Source organism: Theropithecus gelada, chromosome 18 (assembly GCF_003255815.1).
Source record: "Theropithecus gelada isolate Dixy chromosome 18, Tgel_1.0, whole genome shotgun sequence".
Classification (NCBI taxonomy): Eukaryota; Metazoa; Chordata; class Mammalia; order Primates; family Cercopithecidae; genus Theropithecus; species Theropithecus gelada.
This window is the reverse complement of record NC_037686.1, coordinates 57,129,450-57,135,449: the sequence shown is the minus strand read 5'-3', so window position 1 is coordinate 57,135,449 and position 6,000 is coordinate 57,129,450.

The following is a 6,000-nucleotide window of genomic DNA, read 5'->3' as shown; positions in this document are numbered from 1 at the left end:
GTCTTGTAGTTAATTTCACTTGTGATGACCAGTCCTAATGTCAAATCAGAATAAAAGGGGTCTCCTCAAATTATCTGTGTATAGTTATGGAGAGAATATCTCATATTTGTTATGGAGAGATTTCTGTTTCTGCTGATAACAAAAGGTGCCCTTCGTATTTGAAATTTAATCAATAATCATGCTCAGGGAATGAACCAGAATCTCTCTTCATCCCCAGCCAGCTTCTTCTCTGCTAGCATCCAACATCCTCCCAGACAGATCCCTTAAACAATGCTGACTTTACGGCAATTGTAAGCTCAACTCCCAATCCGAAATGGGATAAAGTGAAGAACTGTTTAGAATTGGTGCAATTTAAAATTTAAGATAAAATATTTATCTTAAATATTGTGGTAATTAAATGTGACTATATTTTGAGAAACAATAGAGCTTAGGAAACTTTGTGCAGGGACAGAATGACAGTGGAAATGTGAATGTATATTTGTGAGTTGTGCCTTGTCTATGCATAAATTTACCAGCATGTATATACATCTGTAAACAAATTGATACCCACTCACTGAATCTGTATGTTAGATTTAATTTAGCCTTTATGTCCACACCAGTGACTACTTCAGAATGTCTTTACAGCAGGGTTCCACGTGATTGGAACAATGAGTTTGGAGACTTGACTTAGAGCTATATTTGCTTACTAAGCACAGTGTGTACTTATGCTGCATGTTTCTTTGGAGTAGCTACTGGGGATCCAACACAGACAATGGTGGAGAGCACCTCTGGGCAGTGCTCATAATCCCTTGGTGATGCACCACTGATTAAAGTAAAACAAACACCCTTTCAGCAGCTGGACTTTGGGAATTACCTGCCCTCTCTTTCTTTGTCCTCCCCAAGCTTTTCTGGACTATTGATCAAATGCTTGTTCCCGTTAACTCCTCTCACAAATATTGGCCGTGTTAACAAGGCAGACAGAGGGTCATGTTCCCACACTCCCTCCATAGGCTTCTGCATTTTCTTCTTAGCCTCCTCCTCATTTTCAGCACTTTGGCTTCAAGAAACCAGCTCTTTGGAGGCACTCACATCACCCCAACAAAATTCCATAGGGCACCCACAGAGACTCCATTCCAAACCACCAGAGACACTGAATGGGTGGGTCTGAGCAGGCCAGTAGATGGATGCGGCTTTAGTCTTGTATAAAACAAGCCCATTTGTGGGTTGCTTTGTCTTTCCGAGCAGACAGTACTAATATCCTCACCTTCCAGTGCATGACCCCAAGCACTCACCTTCTAGTGCTCTGTGCCAGCATCAGGTACACAGTTCCAAGGGTTGCTCCATGCTGTTGGCGTCAGGGACAGGGAATTAGAAAACGGAGACTGGGTGTGCACTTGCCTCAGAAAATAGTCAATAGTGTCACTGTTAGATTCTGTTTTTTCTTCATGGGCAAAATATAGAATATTTATTAAATAACAATAGGCGGTGCCTTAAAAAAGACAGGGAATGGGGGCCAGGCATGGTAGCTCACGCCTGTAATCCCAGCACTTTGGGAGCCAAGGAGGGCAGATCACGAGGTCAAGAGATCGAGACCAGCCTGGCCAACATGGTGAAACTCCGTCTCTACTAAAAAGACAAAAATCAGCTGGGCATAGTGGCACACACCTGTAGTCCCAGCTACACAGGAGGCTGAGGCAGGAGAATCGCTTGAACCCGAGGGCCACTGCACTCCAGCCTGGGCAACAGAGCAAGACTTTGTCTCAGGAAAAAAAAAAATTGATAGGGAATGGGACAGAGCATTCCCTGTAACCCTCTGATAACAATGAAGGGGCTGACTAGGAGTTTAGGAAGGACCACAGAAAATATGCAGTTGATGGCAGGTCACCTCTTCCTAACTTCCTCACTCTTGTTCCTGATCTGTTCTCTTCTGGGGCCTTTTGTTACCTCTTCCTCTTCATTCTTATTTTTTTCTCAACAGCCACTGCCCAGTTGTGACAGCAACCCTTTTGGAGACCAAACCCTGCTAGATATGGGCACACTGGTCAACACTGCATGAGAGCATGGTCCTGATTCCATTTTGATGGCTACAGGTGTTTTTCTGTCTGGCTGAGATGAACCACTGACAAGATGAAAGCACTGTGGAAATAATACTGACTTGGGGTTCAAGAGATTCCAGTTAAAATTCTAGCTGTCACTTGTACACTGTTATCACTTTAACAATGTGCTTGAATTTTCTGAAGGGTTTATTCATTTGTAAAATAAGGGCAATATTCCCAGTTTTAACTTGTTCTAAGAAGTGTAATACTGCATATAACATTCCATGTATTATAAGGGCTCAGTCCATGACAGCTGCTATCATTATTTTAATAAATATGATTCTAATTGCTCTCACATAGCCTTCTGTTCTTTCTATTCTTCTACCCACCACTGCTATTGTTTGAAGGAAATGAAAAAAAAAAGTCAACAACAAAATTCTGTTATTTATGCTTTAGAATAGCAAAATACACTATTCAAGAAGACTGATCAGAAAAGATCTTTACTTTTGCCAGGAAAGACAAAGACTAAATTATTGGGGAATGAGACCTTTTCAGTAACTCCATAGTGAAAAAGCACTTATCTGACCCCACCCCAACCGCCAGCCCTGAAAGCTGTTTTCTCCTCTCTTCTTTCAGGGAAAGAGACCACACTCCTTAATTTCCACAATGTACCAGGTGCTTTACTAGGGGCCATTCACAAGATCTTATCTTGTTCTCACAAAGATTCTCTGTCCCCCTCAATCCTCCCCTTCCAGGTTTCCTTTCTAGTTAGAGCATGTTCTCAACTATACTTGCAACCTCTTTAAGGAACCAAGTGCTATCAATATGTTTTTTTCCTTCTCCCATGAGTAAGCTTCAAATGTAAAGAGGAAAAGCTAAATGTGAAATGATTTGCAAATTTCTATCTTCGACATTATAAAACAATTTCCTTTTCCATTCACCTCCGCCTTCATGAAAATACATGATGCTCTGCTCTATTTTATTTAAAGTTAAACGATTGAAAAAAAGAAATGTTAGAAAATATAGAGTTGTGTTTTACTCTGGCACTATTTGTCTTCTCACTATTTTTTTTTTCACGTTGTTCGTCAACAGAAATAAGAATCTCAAACATTAATAAAAATCCAAGCCCTGAATCTTTAATAGATACTCTGGCATTGCCCTAATTTTGAATAAGAGTCATGAAGGAAACATTAGACTTGTAGACTCCTATGTATGTGGAGTTAGTGCTTAGATAACCAAAAAGAGTTTTATATTCAAGACTCAATTTTTGGAATGAAATGTCTATCTCTATAAGTCTTACTATGATGGTGTCTGGCCTAACTCCATCCTGTTTATTTTTGGCCTTCACAAGGACACTTGTTTGTATCAGAAGGTAATTAAACAATAATAGAAGGATAAAAATTATAAACACACCATTCTTTCCAGGAGTATCTGTTGCCCTGGAGAATTGACATCAAGCCAACCTCAATGCCCTCCAGGGGCTGATTCAGGAGGCGGAGGCATGCTCAACACAGAGGGACAAAGGAAAGTCTATGGGCTTTGAGTCTGAGCTTTTTCGGGCGCAGGGGGGTGGGGGGGCGGGTGGGAGGTGGATTTTCTTATAGATGGGATAATTCTGAATTTCTTGACATGTTTCATCACTTAAGATAGACTCAAAAGATACTCCTTTCCAAAGAAACTGAAGCCCCTGACAGAGTAAAGGCAAATAAAATATATACATTATTATTTACGTAATTTTCACCAATGCAGGAAAGATTTTTTTCCTTATAATGAAATCAAATATAATGAAATCTAAGAGGGATGGCATTAGCCATTGTTAAATGTGGAGGCGTCTCCTTTCTTGACATTCTTATTTGAGAAGTCCTTGGTAGGCTGTCTGCCTACTCCTAACCATTAAATGTTCTAGTAGGGGAGAGATGGGATGATTTGGAATCTAGGAGATAAGTTATTACAGAATGAAAAGTTTAATCATCTGACAGTGGCTTAAAATGTCTAAAAAGAGCAGTGGCTGCTTTCCAAGTAAAATATTAGTGAAAATACATCCAGAGAAATGTTTGTCTAATGGAATTTCTTAATATAATATTGATACCAAATGGCTCCAGGTCAAGAATGCACGTCCCTGATGATGGAATAATGGACACCTGCACATCTGATCCCAATGAGTGGTGCTAATCTCACAGCTAGCCCATGTCCCTCTCCTAACCACTTCAGATAAGAAAGAAGAGATGGGTGCTGCTGGTGTGGTGACAGAATTCTCAGCTGGCCCCATATGGTACTGGGACGAACTTCCTATTGGAGAAAGAATACACAGACTTCAGAATCAATGGATTCTCAGATGATTTCTAAATCCATGCTTGATGCTAAAGACTTGGCCAGACTCCCTCTAAAAACCTGGCTTCAGATGAGCATGAATCCTGCATTTCTCTTTGGTCGGTTTCCCATAGCTTTCTTGGGATCTGAGCTGATGGCGAGCAGTGCACCTGCCACTGCAGCCTCTGTCCCTGGGGGAAAATACCCAGTAGAGTGTGTTGAAAGAGGTTTTCTCTTTGCAGATTGTTAGAATCTATGGTCTATGGAAAGTGATTTTCTGTTGCTTAAAGAATTCTCAAATTCTAGAAGATAGAGATGTTACATTGTACAGTTTTGAAAATTCTTAATTCCTGCCAGCTTTTAGTAGAATGTTCTGAAAAAGCAGATGTTGGACATGAATCCACACTATGCATACCTATTTAACCCAGTAACCAAGTTTTGGCAAACTCCAGTGAAATTTACCAAAACCAACCTGAAGTGAAATTAAGTGATAATAATATGGAGAAAGCAGATTGCTATTCTAGATAATTTGAGAAAACAAATTAACTCTCTCAAGAAAAATAACTGGTCTCCTGAAAATGTAACAGAACTATCGTTTATAATGCAGACATGAAGTGTACTTTCAGAACAATCAAACAGTATGGGATTTCATCACCTGGACATAAGTGAGGGGCCCTCAAAGGATTCATCATCAGTGCCAAAATTATGAGCCAAACTTCATACATCCTTCCAAATTGTACAATTTTTACCCCAGCATTATTTGGGAGGAGTATTAATGTTTCTGTTCTCTATATTGTCTGATTAGCTCCCAAAGTGGCTCCAACCAAACCATCAGTTTTAATCAAAGACTTTTGCTTTAAAACAAATAAGAGCTCCATCATTTTCATGTTTGACACTAAGACAAGAGGAGACAAGAAGGGGTGGTGTGACTACACAGCGAATTGTATGTCTTAAATGCTTTCTGTCCATGTAACAAAGGAAAACAGCATAAAATAGTCATGAGTCACTAATGGTATAAAACCCAGAAATACCCATTTCCTAGGAAAAAAGAAGCAATGAACTGCGCATTATCTTGAACGTCTTTTTTGTTCATCCGCATAGGAAAATGCTTTTGAATGCATCATCGTCAGTGATTGGCAGACAATAATATTGTTCCTGTATAGTTTTGAAAGATTAAAAGGTAGATTAAAAAATAATTTAAAGGTAATAGTGTACATAGCTATTTCTCTTCAATTTGTATAAATAATCAGTCACCAAAATGGAAAAAAGAAAAAAGTTCTCTTTGATAATACACACTGTTATGCAGAGTGTCTGTCATTTCAGCATAATCAGATGAATTTTTGTTTGCAAATTATAAATTATTCAAAAAGCTTCTTATTACAGTTATGTGGTTGTTTACTGTGGGAGGGAGGGGGAGCTCACTTCATTTTCCTGATGTACTCTCTGAAAATGGAGACAAAAATAAAGCATTTGGCACATTTAGTGGGAGTGCCTGTTCCAAGCTCAATACAAAAGGAAGACAAATGCAATAATTGGGCTGCATTTATGAAACCAAAATATAATTGCACTCAGGGATTTTGCGGCTATTTCTTCATGTGTGACTGTCTGTATAACAGACTCCCATATAGTATGCCCATAGACTCTGCACTTGGAGGCAGGGTCATTGTTCTTACTG